The 15,451-nt window shown below is 49.1% G+C and overlaps 1 protein-coding gene across 1 annotated transcript in view; it reads right to left on the reverse strand.

The window, feature by feature from the left end:
* The window catches only part of LOC135223074 (uncharacterized), a 96,661-nt gene extending 81,758 nt beyond the window's left edge, over positions 1-14,903 (reverse strand). Inside the window, exon 1 of the mRNA XM_064261581.1 lies at positions 14,803-14,903. The gene's annotated coding sequence lies outside the window, so the exon portion shown is untranslated. The remainder of the gene's footprint in view (positions 1-14,802) is intronic.
* Positions 14,904-15,451: the final 548 nt, after the last annotated feature.

Raw genomic sequence — 15,451 nt, forward strand, 5'->3', positions numbered from 1 at the left:
AGCTCTCACTGGACAGAGAGATCTCTCTATCTCTCTGCCTACAAGGTTAGATAGGCCTTTTACCTCAAAACTTCTGGCCACGGTTTTGACGGGTTTTCGTTCTTTGCCAGAAACATTGTCTTGGAAAGAAACAGATGGCAGCATCTCCTTTGAACCCCCCACCGTGGAATCCAGAGCGTGTAATTCGCTCGTCCTCTTGCTGTAGCGAGAGACCACCAGGACAAGCATTTCCTAGTGACGTCGCGGAAGGACGCCAGATGTAAAGGCTCGAATTTATCCGATGAAAGGAATTCAGGACCCACGTCTAGATTCCAACTAGGTGTTCTAGGAGTAGCTGCTTTCGAAGTCTCAAAAGATCTAATAGATCGTGTAGATCTTTGTTGTTAGCAATGTCCAGGCCTCGATTCCTGAATACTGAAGACAGCATGCTTCTGTATCCTTTTATTGTCGAGACAGATAGGTGTGATTCCTCTCTCAGAAAGAGGAGGAAATCGGCAATATTCACTATAGAGGTACTGGAGGAGGAGCTTCTGACCCTTACACCACCTCCTAAAGACTTCCCACTTTGACTGGTATACTCTTCTCGTCGAAGCTCTGCGGGCTCTAGCGATCGAGCCCGCAGCCTGCGAGAAAAGCCTCTCACTCTGACAAGTCTTTCGATAGTCGAAAGGCAGTCAGAGCGAGACCTGGGAGGTTGTGATGAAACCTCTCGAAGTGGGGTTGTCTGAGTAGATCGTGTCTTTTGAAGCGATCTGGGGAAGTCCACTATCCACTCCAGTACCTCCGTGAACCATTCCTGGGCTGGCCAAAATGGGGCTATGAGTGTCAACTTCGTGCTCTTCGAAGCTACGAACTTCCTGAGCACTTCCCCCAGGATTTTGAACGGGGGAAAGGAAAGGCGTATGCGTCCACACCCGACCAATCCATGAGAAACGCAGTCTATTGCGAAGGCTCTCGGATCTTCCCACTAGAGAGCAAAAGATCTCTATTCTTTTGGAGAGGAACGTCGCAAACAGGTCTATGTGAGGTCTCCCCCACAGGGACCAAAGACTTCGACACACTTCTTCGTGTTAGAGTCCATTCTGTGGGAAGGACCTGATTTCTCCTGCTCAGTCTGTCCGCTCTCACATTCTTGATCCCTTGAACAAACCTTGTGAGGAGAGTTATGCCTCTTTCTTCCGTCCAGGTTCGGTAACAGGTGTCTTGTTAACTGATAGAGGGAGAAAGAGTGCGTGCCTCCTTGCTTGCGTATGTAGCCAGAGCCGTGGTGTTGTCCGAGTTTATCTGTATCACCCCGTCTCTGACTATCTCTTCGAAGAACTTTAAGGCTAGGTGTATGGCCACAAGTTCCTTGCAATTGATGTGCCAGGACACCTGTTCCTTTGTCCAGGTGCCTGACACCTCCCTTGCTCCTAGCGTCGCTCCCCATCCCGACTCCGAAGCGTCGGTAAATAACACTTGGTCTGGGTTTCTGCAGAGCAAGCGATACGCCCTCGTTCTTTTGAAGCGGAGGGATCCACCACTTCAGATGATCTTTTACTTCTTGTGGAAGTTGGAAGATGTCCGAGAGTTGACACCGTCTTCCAAACTCCACAACCTCTTTGAGGAAAAAACTGAAGAGGGCGAAGGTGGAAGTTCTCCCTAGCGGAAGAAGAACTTTTCCCAGTGAGGACAGGGTCCCTAAAAAGGCTCAGGTGAATCCCTCGCTGGAGCTGTTCTTTCTCTCTAAGAAGCTCGAGATTCTCGACAAACCTCGAGCGATTCTTTCCTCGCAAGGATATACCCGAAAAACCCCGAGAATCCATCTGAATCCCCAGATAGACCAAGTTCTGGCTGGGGATCAGTTGTGACTTCTCGAGGTTGACGAGCAACCCTAGCGAATCTATCATGTTCCTTGTTACTTCTAAGTCCTCCAAGCACTGAATCTTCGACTTGGCCCTGATCAGCCAGTCGTCCAAGTAGAGGGAGATGTTTATCCCCTCTAGGTGAAGCCATCTTGCTACATTCGCCATCAGGTTGGTGAATACTTGTGGAGCTGTAGACAGACCGAAGCACAGAGCCCTGAACTGAAAGATCTTGTCTCCTATTACAAAGCAAAGATATTTCTTTGACAAATGGTGAATGGGAACGTGGAAATATGCGTCTTGCAGGTCCAGAGAGACCATCCAATCTCCTGGACGAAGAGCCGACATTACAGAGGCGGACGTTTCCATGCGAAACTTCTTTTTCTGTACGAAGCGATTCAGAGCGCCTTACGTCCAGAACTGGGCCTCACCCCCCCGTGCCTTTGGTACTAGAAAAAGGCGATTGTAAAATCCCGGGGAGTGTGGATCCTGCACAAGTTCGATGGCCTCTTTTTCCCACATTTGCTCCACCATTTGAAGGAGAGTCTTTCTCATTACGTGGGTCTCTGTACCTCGCGGACGTTCCCGAGGCGTAGATGTTAGGGGAGGGCTGTCGTCGAAGGGGATTACATATCCCTTCTTCAGGACCGACACTGACCAAGGGTCGCTCCCCTTTTTGCCCATACTCCTGCAAAGTTCAGGAGTCTGGCGCCCACTGGTGCTTGGAGGAGCAACAAGTCACTTTGATTCTTGAAGGGCCTAAATGAAGACCTTCCTCTCTTTTCAGAGCTCTTCTTTCTGGCAGGGGACGAGCCCGCTGCACCTCCACGAAAGGGCTGCTGAGGAGGACGAGAGTCCTTCTTAACCGTCGACACTACAGGGTCGTCCTTTCTTGGACTTTGTTTGCGTTAGTAGGTCTTGTGTCGCCTTCTCAGTTAGCGAGCGAGATATATCCTTCACTAACTGAGAAGGAAACAGATGATCCGATAGAGGGGCGAACAGTAAGGCAGTCCTCTGGCTCGGAGAAACCCCTTTCGATAATAGGGATCCAAAAACTGATCTCTTTTTCAGGAGAACCAGCACCAAAAAGGGAAGCCACTTCACCCGAACCGTCCTGTACTGCCTTGTCCATGCAGGACAGGACGCTATGGAGAATTTCTGGGTTTTCTTTTTCAGAAACTCCGGATCCTTAGATTTGTTGGCCAGAACTCCGAGTGACCAATCCAGAAAATTGAACACCTCTAAAGTGACAAAAAGTCCCTTTAGAAAGTGGTTCAACTCTGAAGTGCTCCACGTCGCTCTGACCGATCCTAAGGAGTGACGTCTAGAGGCCTCCACTAAATTGGAAAGTCGGCATCTGCAGAGGCAGGTAGAGAAAGACCCATAGTCTCTCCTGTCCCATACCAAATACCTCTCTTTCCGTGCAATCTGGAAGGAGGCATGCAGAATACCGTCTTTCCACTAACTCATTCTTCTTGTCCATCCAAGAATCTAAAGAATGGAGTGCCCTTCTTCATAGATATCGCAAGCCCGGCCCTTTCAATTCATTTTTAAAAAGGCCGACGATTTTGCCGTAGCCGAGCTCGAAAAGAGCGAACGAGGAGAAGGAGGAGCCGCCGGACTAAGAGAATCTCCAAATTCTTGAAGTAATAATGAGGCTAAGACTTATAACTAGAAAGTCCCTCATTAGCAGGAGGTCGTCATCAGACAACTCGTCTAACCCTCGATCAGACGAAGGAGAAAGTTCACGTTTTGGAGGAGAGTCCTTCCAAGACCTCCTATGTTCTGAAGGAGGAGCTCCTATTTGGAGAAGAGTCATAACCTCCAGGAACGAGTTCCCCGACTCTTGCCTCCTGGCTCTTGACTCTTGCCTCCTGACTCCTGCCTCCTGGCTCCTGACTCCTGCCTCCTGACTCCTGACTCCTGCCTCCTGACTCCTGACTCCGGACTCCTGCCTCCTGACTCCTGGCTCCTGCCTCCTGACTCCTGCCTCTTGGCTCCTGGCTCCTGCCTCTTGGCTCCTGCCTCCTGCCTCTTGCCTCCTGGCTCTTGCCTCCTGGCTCCTGCCTCTTGCCTGGATGCCTCTACACTCCTGGCTCTGGGCTCCTGCCTCCTGGTTGACTCTCACTCCTGGCTCTTGGCTCCTGCCTCCTGGGTGACTCCTCACTCCTGGCCGGTGCTAGACGTCTGATCGGTTCATCCAGGTTTCGTACCGGAAACCTCACCTCGAGTAGGAGTATCGATCCTGGAGGCAGGATTACCTCCATACGTCTGGAGGATCTTTTAATAGGAAGGGAAGTGTCTTTCCTTCTAGGAGGCTCCTTTGACAGGACTCCATACAAACGACGAAATCTGTTCCTGCATCGCCATCATGAACCTCTTTGTAGCCTCCTCTTTATCCTCTTCGGAAGGAGGGGAAGGAGAGGGGAGGAATCCATAGCCTCCACCTCCTGCCTCCTTCTCACTCTGGTTAAAGAAAGGCTCTTCTTGCCTTCTTCACTCCCGATGGAGACTCCTCAGGAAGTTTTCAGGGCTCGAGTCAATATTCGGAGCCTTCCAACTCCTCTTGAGAGGCCGAGATCGATCTGAATCTCTCCAATCACGTCTCGGTGATGAAGATCCCCGACGACGAAAAAACACTCACGTAGGACCGCTTTTTACAATAGCGGTCCTTGGCAGTCTGGGGTGTCACAGAAACCGCCGAAGGGACACCTGATCGTGGGGATTCTCCACAACCTCCTTTCGGCTTTCGACATTCCTTCTCCTCTGGGCATGTGAGCTTGGAAGAGGTCTAGACCTAGGAGCGTTGCTGAGCCGACCAGATGCCCCTCCACTACACTGGGGACACTCATATCACTGTCCACTGAAAAATCACTAGCCTACCTTGTATGGCAGCCATTTTGTTTTCCATCAACTTGAAGGCTGCTTTTAGATCCGCAAGTTCTTTGCTGGATCTACAGGTTCTGCAATAGGAGAAGGGGCTGCAATGGAAGGAGAAGTAGCAATACTTACCCTTGGGGAAGATCCCAAGCTTGGAATTAGTTCAGATCTAGAACTACTTAAACTTCTATGAGAAAGCCTTCCTCACTCTTTTCTCTTCTAACTTTTTTAAATAATTAGTTAGATTCTTCCATTCGTTCTCACTCAAGTTCTCACATTCCTTACAAGTATTAGTAAAAGAACATTCATACTCCCTGCACCTCTTGCATACCGTGTGGGTCTACCGAAGCTTTCGGCAACCTCACCTTACAGCCTACATTCACACAACGTCTCACAACCATACCAGAGTCAGACATTATTAAAGAAAATTCCAAAATCAAGTCCACAAAACAGTCCACAAAAGCGTATGCCAATCCAACAATCCAGATACGTCACCAAAAGTCGGTCAAGAAGATCAATTGCCGGTGAAAAAAGAAAAACCAATCGAGAGGAACCAACAACAATGTTGATGGTCCGGGCGACAGAAGAATTCTGATTAGAAAACGGGGATGGTTCCTAGTCCTGCCACCCGGGCAGGGTGGGCGGTAGATCACCTGACCTACCTGTAGCGTGTGCCGCGAAATTTGAAATTCTGTCGGAGACGACGGAGTCTATAGCTAAGTATATATCTGGCAGGGCGGGAAGTTGAATGTATAAAATTGCATTTTTCCTAACTATACAAACCTGAGGTCCTTTAACAATAGGAAGTAGCTAGCGGCAGCTGGAACGGTCGTAAGCTTCGAACAAGGGGAGAACGGTAGTTAACTGCTTGTCCGACAGTCGCGCGGAACAAATCACTTTTGCTTTTGGCCCATGCAAAATACGCAGAGTGAGGGGTGGCATGAGGAGGGACTATATGTAAAGGACTCAGTTTGTATAGTTAGGAAAAAATGCAATTTTCGACAAATTGTCATTTGTTCCGATACGTAATACAAACCATCGGTCCTTTAACAATAGGAAGACTCACTTCTTGGTGGGAGGAATCTGAGTCTTTTGATGAACAGACTGGTGTTCGTCCATCCCTGGAATGCCTCCCTGGTCGTAAGAGCGAGGGAGGGATCCAAGCCTCTGTCCGATTGATCGGGGTGTGCACCGCAGGATCAATGGTCAGACCTCTGGGCCGAGTACTAAGAGAGAGGCAAGCGTATCTCTTCGTACCAGCAAGCAAGAACTTGTTCCTGTTTGCAAGAGGCAACATAAAGTATGGGTTGTCTCAAGCTGGCATCCACTTCCTCCCCCTTGTTGGAGGAAGTGGTGGATATACGCTCCTATCCCTAGTGAAAGGGATAGGATGGGGCTCTGTTGAGTAGCTCACCTGCATCTTGTCCTTATCCAGCAGGGTGACGACCGTGTCCCTCTAACCACAGGTAGAGGGGAAGAAAAAGATGGGAGGGAAGAGGAGCCAGTCACACTCTCATTCACTCATCCATTCTTACACAAAACTAAGGTCACACCAGGACTCGATGCTGTTCAGCCTGCGAGGGTCTGGGTTCGCTACACAACGTGTTGAGCAGCCACCACGGGTCCCAAGGAAAAAGATCCAAGGACCTGTGGGCAATATCCCGAAGGTAGAAGGAAGGGCATGTGGTCTGGTTGGACCAGACCCCTGCTTCATATACCTGCGCCAAGGAGAAGTTCTTGCGGACAAGGCAGCATCTCCTTCGCATCGAAGGCGGTGAAGTCCATTAGGGTGGAGGGGATTGTGAACGACTCGAACCAATCGTCAGGGACCGAAGGTTCTGAGTCTTCGCTATGAAGTTCGGTACGAAATCGAGCGTCACGGATCCCCATCCCCTGGATGCTTGACTTCGCAGGAGAAGTCATGCAGTTCCTCAGAGGAAAGAAGGAAATAGTCGCATGACCTATCCCTCTTCTCTACTTCGGTGATTGTCCAGTACCCATACTGGTCTGTCCGTTAGCAACGAAGTCTCTCGCATCCTCCTATCCCCATGCAGCGAAGTTCTCGGTAGTGGATAGGACACCGACACTCCATGGTGGGTGTCAATGGTATGGGTACTGTGACAAGCTATTAAAACGAAGTAATGGTTGCTTTGTAACAACCGAACTAAGTCAACAGCGTAGTTCGTAACTGACTCGGGCGCTCTGACAGCTGCCGACTGACTGCGTTCGGTAGGAGGCAAGTTGTCAAGCATCCGAGTAAGTCACGTGACCTTCGCCTTTAAAGGGTTATGCCGAGAGACCAAACAAATAATGTATTTGTTTGTCACCAATGCCGGACAGCGAGGTGGAATATTCTCTTAAGGCATGTACCCAACAGGCGAAAGTCAATTGCCTTCTAGAGACCGAGGATCCCTGAAGGTAAAACATCTCATGGTTGTTGAATCTCAGCTAAGGAGAAACAACACTATGTACCGTTGAAGACGAAGGTAGATATTGAATGCAACCTACGTCTTCACAGATGAATCGAGAGAAGGATCTCAAGATTCATAACCTGTGCTTACAATGACTGAAAACGCTAACCGCTATTTCATTGCTGTCCGGTGAGAAGTCGTAGTTGCAATGAAAGCGGGGCGTTCTTCGGTAATGAAAAAACACAGGGGAAAGCCGCCTGAAGAACTGCTTCTCATGGGCTGAACATTTGGAAGTAGAGCTGTCAGGTCGGAGAGTAGGCGATGTCTTCTGACACATCTTGTAATTCGGGTTGAACAATGAACAATTGTACACCTACGAATACGAGATATTTTGAAGACAAACTCAGATGTCTGCAAAATCATTCCGCATTATCGCAGTGCGATGCAGCGGGAGACTTGTACAGACTTCTGTTACCGTGTGCGGTAAACAGAAAGATGAAAGAGTCCAAGAGATATCTCTGTTGATAATTCTCGCAATGTCGAAGGCGATGGAATCTAGCGTCACAGCAGTAGATGGTCCTTCATTTATTGCGAGAATCCCCGTTAATCAGAGACCTAAGTCCATGATTGTTGGGCAGAGATACGGTTCGGTAGTCAATCAAAGCAGGGGAGAGAGGAGACATACATGACCGTGAATCTCGGAGGCCCAGCTGATACTGAGCTGCTATCAAGGCAGTTCAATAACGCAGTAGTTGAGCCTGAGCTCTCAACGGACTCGTCATCCTGAGTTGCCAGGTAATCCATTATCCATGAAGGAATGCGTTCGGCTAGAACTACCGAGCATAAAAGATATGCTCGGGCAATTATATTTAGGCGAAACGAATTTCGGTAAATATAAAAGTTGAAATGGTGTTGTCGTGACAAAACCATAAGTATATAAAATTGAAACTGAAAACTCCTGGGAGGTTGCAGGCAACCCCGAGTTGCAGTTCAATTAGAATACTTCTCTTATAAGTCGCAATCCGTAGATTAACTAGGATATGCGCCTACCCTTGGACAATTCACTGCTTAGTAGAATCATGTCGCGAGGTTAATATACGTAGTATATTTGTAGGATTCTGACAACGATCTCCATCCTAAATTCTTTCCTTCAAGAAAACAAATAAGGATTGGAGATCGACCACCTTCGTTCTCTATCAAAGAGAGTGAAGGAGAAGTCTTCCTCGAAGGAAAGCTTCAATGGTGAACAGAATACTAAGACGATAGTTCAAGCCAAACTGGATATTCCCGTCCGATCTCTTCTATTCCGGTTGGTCGCCTACTGTGAGATAGTTTCTTTCAGCAGCAGTCTTCTTCCCAATGCTAGAAATTCCAGGAATTCGAGCATAGGCGAGGTTCCCGATTATCGTGTAACATATCGGGGATTCTCGTCTCGCTCACTTTGGACCGTGGTCTCGCGTAAGTGTTTGAAGATCGTAAAAAACTCGAACACTCTGAATGCGCTAGAAATTCCGTAGAATTCTAAGCAGTCTGCGAAACCCCCACCGAATTCGTCAAACGATATCGGCTGGCGGTCCTCTCGATTCCCGTAGAAATCGAGAATGGGGCAGGATTCCTCCTCAACGACCGGGGCTTACGTCAGGTAGGACCCGAAGGTCCCCCCGGTAGCGCAGTCCCGAACGTGGGATCCTACAAAGAAATCTCTGTAGGATCCTTCCCCTTTCCCTCGTAGCCGTAAGGAGAGAGGGAATGGGGGAGGAATTAGATACTCGCTCGCCTTCCCAGTGGAACTAGCAGTTGGAGAAGAGTAGGAGCAGCCATCGCCTTGCGGCGATGGCCTCTCAGAGTCTGGGAAACGTATCGTCAGGAGAAAACGTTTTCCCGCGGAGGGTTACGAACTCTCACTGTAGGTAAGGGTCTGCCGCCACTGTGAACGTCGTCTGGGTGGGGCTGATCGACACCTGACAGGAGAGAGCCGATACCGTCCTCCGACTCATTCCAGTCCTCCGACTCATTCCAGTCCTCGTCGAGGTCGAAACCTCTCAGGAGGACCGAAGGAGTATTTAAATACGGTGTCCGAAGACACGTAGAAACGCCGCTGTCGCAGTAGAGGAGGTGGAAGTAGCTTGATCAACCGGCCAGAACTGAGAGAGCCTTCTTGTCCGGAGACGAGAGACACTGGTTCGAGACAGAATCGGCAAGCTCCGATCGCGGCAGACCCACCGTCGGTTTGGGTTCCCTCTCGGGCCCCAAAACGACTCGAGCAGAGACGTGGGCTCTGCTGGTGGGAGCGGCAATCCTTCCGCAGGGTCATTATGCTGACGAATCAGCTTAATGACTTCTGCAAACTCCTCTGTATCTCGGGAGTAACCGCGTCTTGCGGAGTAAGACCGTCCATTCCCTCCAACAAGAACAGATCCCGAGATACTCCTCCTTCAGAAGGAGGAACAGCGGCAGACCCCTGACGGTCGCCTCCAGCTAATTGCGCGTATGTCCTGGTCGGTCCTAGAACCGTGCCTGGGTCCAATACGGCGTTCATAACGGGTAAATCGCGGAGCGGCGCACCTCTCGCGATCACTCATAGGTACCTCGCTCCTCCCGGTGTAGCCCGAGGAGGTTGAAGGTACAGGAAGAGGCACACCTGACCCCTCCCCCCCTAGCTCGCTGGCAGGATCAGCGTGCTTGGAGGGCTGCTGCTGATCGTCAACCCGCGGTGGCGATCGAGCAGCAGGCCTAGCCTTGCCGCTCGCCTGGGGCGAGAGGCTTGGCTGAGAACGTCGACGCTGATTTCTAGCGTCAGGCGAGCTGTTGCTGGTTACCGTCTCCGCCCGGTCCCGATGGGAGTGGCGTCAGGTGACCTGCTAGGCTCGCTGTCGCGGTGAGACCGGCGAGCGTCCTCCCTCGCGCTCGAGCCGCTGGTACCAGCCATGGCTGGTACCGACGGCCGCGGGGACCCCTTCCTCGCCTCAACCCGTGGCTGGTCAGCGACCGTCACGTCAACCCGAGCAGCCAGCTGGTCTCTGCGAGAGCGTCCACTGGCCTGGCGAGAGTTGTCTGCACGACACTCGCCAGTCTTCTGCTCCGCGCTTCGGTCTTGGCGGCGAGCGAGCTCGGGTGTCAAGACTTTGGCTGGACGGTCTCCCGCGGGAACCGTCCACTCGGTACTTCTCTCGCTAACGAGAAGCCGAGGCGGATCCTGGTTTAGCGGCAGAACCGCCAGAACCAGGCGAGGAAGTGCCAGCCGAAGCTGGTACTCATCTGGTCCCCGTCTTCTTCTCCTTGGTAGAAGAAAAGACGGGCCCTGTTCCCGAGGGAGCAGGAGGACCAGCATAAGAGCTCCCCGAATCGCCGGAGCGAGACGGGCCCTTAGAAGGTCCCGAAGGAGCCTTCTTAGGGGGGAAAACCCGGGTTACTAGCTGGTCGCTGCAAGAGCGGCCGCTGGCCTGGCAAGAGTCACCTGAGCGTCTCTCACCAGCCTTCTGCTCCGTGCCGCGTCTTGGCGCCGAGCGAACTCTGGCGCCGAAACTTGGCTGCACGGTCTCCCGAGGGAGAACGTACACTCGGGATCTCTCGCGAACGAGAGACCGAGCCGGAACCTGGCGTAGCGGCATGCTCCGCTAGCACCAGGCGAGGAAGTACCAGAGCTAACCGATACTCCTCTGGTCCCCGTCTATCTCTTCCTTACGGAAGGGGAGACGGGGGCCCCGCTCCCGAAGGAGCAGGAGGACCAGCAGAAGGACCCCCCCGTCCCACCGGGGTGGACGGGCCCTTAGAAGTTCCCGAAGGAGACTTCTTTAGGGGGGAAGGCAGCCTTCTTCTTCTTCGGGTTATGGGCCTTAGAAGTCGAAGGGGGAAGAGGCAGCAGCAGACGATGAAGACGAAGATGACAGCTTCCTCTTCTCCTCTTCCTCGTCAGCTCACGCAGGACAGTCGTCAGGTCCTCCATCCAGGCCGGAGCCGGGGCTATTGCCGAAGCAACACGGCCCGACTGCACCTGTCCGGAAGGACCTGGGACTGGGGAAGACACACCGTGGGCAGGACCAGCATGGACAGGCACAGGAACCAGGAGCAACAGGAACAGCAACCAGCTCAGGAGCGGCAGGAACAGCGGCAGCGGTAAACCCAAGAAGGGACAGCCAAAAGCTAACAGCGGAATCACATCAGCGGCAGGTACGGCAGGGCCCAGCGATCGCCTCGTAGAATCATCGGCAGCCAGCGGAACCTGGGTCCTGGCGGCCGGTCCAGGGGCGAGCTGCTGGAACAGCGGAAGTCTGGGGCAGGCAACACGAAGAAAACAGGCGGCGGCGGCAACCCCACCTCGGTACGGCTGCGGCGTCATCGACACAGCATAGGGAGTGTAGACCAGGAGGGGGGGGGAGCAGCATAAGCGGCTGTGGTAGTAGTGGAGACCGCCCCAGACCTCGCTAGACGCTGCAGCAGCCCGTGGATGCTAGGCACGCCCTGCCTCCGCGGTGGTCCATACCTGTCCAAGGTCGTCTCCCACGGATGTAGCACCTGCGGTAACATAGATAGATTAGTAAGAGGGGTTCCCTCACGCACGGGGGGAAGACATGCCCCACCCCGAACGCAAGGAAGACCCAAATACAAAATACAACGAAGAAGCTGAGCGGGGGGCAGGAAGGAAGACGAAGAATCGGATACCAAGGGAGTCGCGGGAGAGCTTTCCGACGACTTCCTGGCAGATCTTCGCTTCCCCCACCCCCGCACAGCAGTGAAAAGTAATATGAAAATGAAACAGAATACTGCCCTTGCGATTCACTTCATAGAACTTAAAGGGGAAAAGATCAATTCCCGGGTAAGAACGGAAACTTGATCCAATAATATGATGCTATCATAAAATATATATGAAAATGAAACAGAATACTGCACTTGCGATTTCATTTTCACATAAAAAAATCGTAAGGATCAATTCCCGGGTAAGAACGAAAATTGATCCAAATTAAATTTCATGCAAATAATAAATGAAAATGAAAAGAATATTGCAATTGCGAATCCACTTTCATTGCATTCTATTATACAAAATTAAAAGGCTCGTGCCGAGCGCAATCACACTCTCGGTAACGAACGCACAGGGCAAAATATAATGAAAAGAGTACTTACATTTTTCAATTACACACTTTCGCCCAAAATAAACGACTCGGCGCGAGCGCTCCCGCCCTCGGCACCGAGACATAATTCAAGGGTTCAATTCATGGAAAAGAGAGGAAATCGCCGCATCTACGGCGATAACTCCATGTTGGTTCATAATTAAGTAATGAAAATGAAAACAGTGTACTTACAGTTTCATTTTCAAGTCAAACAAACCATTAGTAGAAAACACAATATAAACAAAGCATACGACGATGAAGCGGGCAGAGAGCGATGATGAACACGTCCTTCACACCCGCGGCCGAAAGCAAAAGTGATTTGTTTACCTCCCAGTCGCGCGGCGCGCGACTATCGGACAAGCAGTTAACTACCGTTCTCCCCTTGTTCGAAGCTTACGACCGTTCCAGCTGCCGCTAGCTACTTCCTATTGTTAAAGGACCGATGGTTTGTATTACGTATCGGAACAAATAAATAATCACCTATATGGAAAGAGCATGTGAAAAGCAATATAAAAAGTATAGTCATTATATGAGAGATTGAACGGGGTGGAATTAAATGAGCTTGATCAAGTTTTTACCTCGAATTTTTCCTAAGTCGGAAGAGGTGTTTCCTCTACGGTAATGTTTACTTTTAATGAGCCCTCTAACTTACTTTCTTACACAAACAAAAGCAGTTCCAGTTACTCATTATTGACTGAGAGGTGTGACATCGTTATGACGTCATGGGTTTCATAACCAATTACGAACGACTTTAGTCGAAAACTAAGTTCCACTAGCATTTCAGCGGAGTAATAAAGTTACCTGTCCAGTGTCCACTGGTATCCTTGTTTGACTGAATACTCGAATAATGAAGCGAAAACCGGCATTTTGTCTTCCTGTAGCTATGGCAGAGGCAGTGGCTGGTCCTTCTGGCATTAATTTTGACAAAGACCTTCGATTTCCTACCGATTGATTGCAGTGCAATGTGGGTTACGGTGAATTTTATCATTATTTGTCTAGTGGTGGTAAAGAAGTTGTGATTGAATATGCTCAAAGACATAACTTAATTCTAAAGCAAAAAAACTGCGAGTGTTGTGGAGCTATTTGTCGGATCGACTACAACAGGAACGCCTTTAGGTGTGATCGCTCTGTAGTGACGAAAGGACGTCGGCGTAAGCAATGTAATTTTAGTGTTTCCTTGTCTAAAGGAATGTGGTTTGAAAAATCCCATCTCTGTTTTGAAGTTAATCTAAAGTTTCCTGGGCCGCGCGACACCCAAATCCATCCGCCATGATAAGTAGCCTTACTGTAACCCCTGTAGCTAGCGCGCGCAGCGCAACATTACCTCTTGCCAGAACATGCCGTGCTTGCCAAGAATCTTTAAATATGCGGATAAGGCGCGAAGCGCCGTTCCGCCACGGCCTTACTGACAGCACACACAAATTGATCGTCGCGGATATGTAGTCGCTCACTACTTTCTTTGTTGTTGTTTTGGTATCGCCGCCATATTAGTTTTGGTGTTCTTCCGCCGATTTCGGTCGGCGGTCAGTGGGCCCGCGATTCTGTAGGTGCTCCCAATTATTATTGCTGCAAAGCACTCCTTTCTGGTATTTCCCCACCCAAAACCCCCGATTCCCAACTGGCTGGAAAAGGGGGTTAAAATAAAATTTCCTCAAGAAAACAAGATGAGATTCACTGAAAAAACACCATTAAATGAAGGATTGTTAATTGTCTTTTAGAAACTGGTGATGCGGCTTGCTTCTGAAGAATTACCTATATTTTAATTGACAGTGACCTAACTTTGGTTAGGTAGGTCATCCAAGGGAGAGGACCAAAGCTACCTCAGCCAGACAAAGACTGCTCACAATCAGACCTAACCTAAACAAGGTAAATAACCTAAGGTAGGTTAGGTCACAACCCTATCTAGGTATTTTAACTGACAGTGACCTAAGCTTCATTAGGTTGGTCGTCCAAGGGGGAGGGGCCCCCAGCCAGATAAAGACCCAGCATTCTAGGTAGGTTAAATACCTAGCCTATACGTAGGCTACAGGTATTTCACCCGGTTTCTGTTTCCAACAAAACCCCTCCTTTGTAGGACATGATTGTAGGATATCTAAGGGTGTGGTTCAGCACCTAAAAAATTAAACCAACCGCTGGCCAAATGAATGCCAGAGACAAAACACTTAATAAAATGGGGGGAAACTTAACCTTTTACGATAAACTACCCTTAAGGAACCATGCCCTTACCTGGCAGATTGGGGAAGGGGAGGGGCGGAATAAAACTTGCCCTTACATAGCCTCGCAAGAAGGGGGGAAAGGAAGGGGGAGAATAAAATAAGTAGTAGCCTAGTAGCTAAAACAATATTTTGCCTTCTCACTACCTAGCCTGGGCTATACCTCGTTTAACGTATACCAACATCTTAGGCCTGATTAGAATTTAGGCTACTAGCCTTTCAATTTTCCTTTACAACTCCTTTAGGCTTTCGGAATAACAATACCGTTAATGTTTTCACCACTTTCACCAAGCTAATGGCACCAAATTACGTTAATTGACGATTTAATTAACGTAGTAGCTATTACCTGGTTAGTATATGTATACAGATATTAGGCTACCGTGCAGTTTTTAACAAGGATGAAACATCTGTGACGTCCCAACGTGGTTCGCCTTTTTTTTTTTCTTTTAATTCACATCCCCAAATGTACACTGGTGACCTGTATTTATGATATATCTTATAGAATAAATATATGACAATCAACCCCTTACTTAGAAGTGACATACTTACAAATTTAGTGAGCGGCTACGAAACTAATGATCTAATCACTTACCTTATAAACAATAATACAGCATGGCACCATGCGTCATGAATGACCATTCGCTCTAAGAAGGTAAATTACACATGCAGAAAAAATGAAACTCGGTATTAAAGGACTGTACCAATAATTTTAAAAAAATGCTTACAAGTACTGTTTGAAAAGTGTCAACTGGAAAAATTATTACGACCGTGCTTTTCAATGCAGTTAATAAAAAATGTCAGCTTTTTGCTCTACTACTACAGCAAGACATAACAAAGAAATTTAGCACTAAACGTTATCGTTGGGCAAAATTTTCATCATATATTATATATATATATATATATATATAGATATATATATATATATATATATATATATATATATATATATATCATACATATATGAACCAAGTAAAATTTCGACAATACAAGTTGCG

This window comes from Macrobrachium nipponense, chromosome 8, assembly GCF_015104395.2.
Source record: "Macrobrachium nipponense isolate FS-2020 chromosome 8, ASM1510439v2, whole genome shotgun sequence".
Classification (NCBI taxonomy): domain Eukaryota; kingdom Metazoa; phylum Arthropoda; class Malacostraca; order Decapoda; family Palaemonidae; genus Macrobrachium; species Macrobrachium nipponense.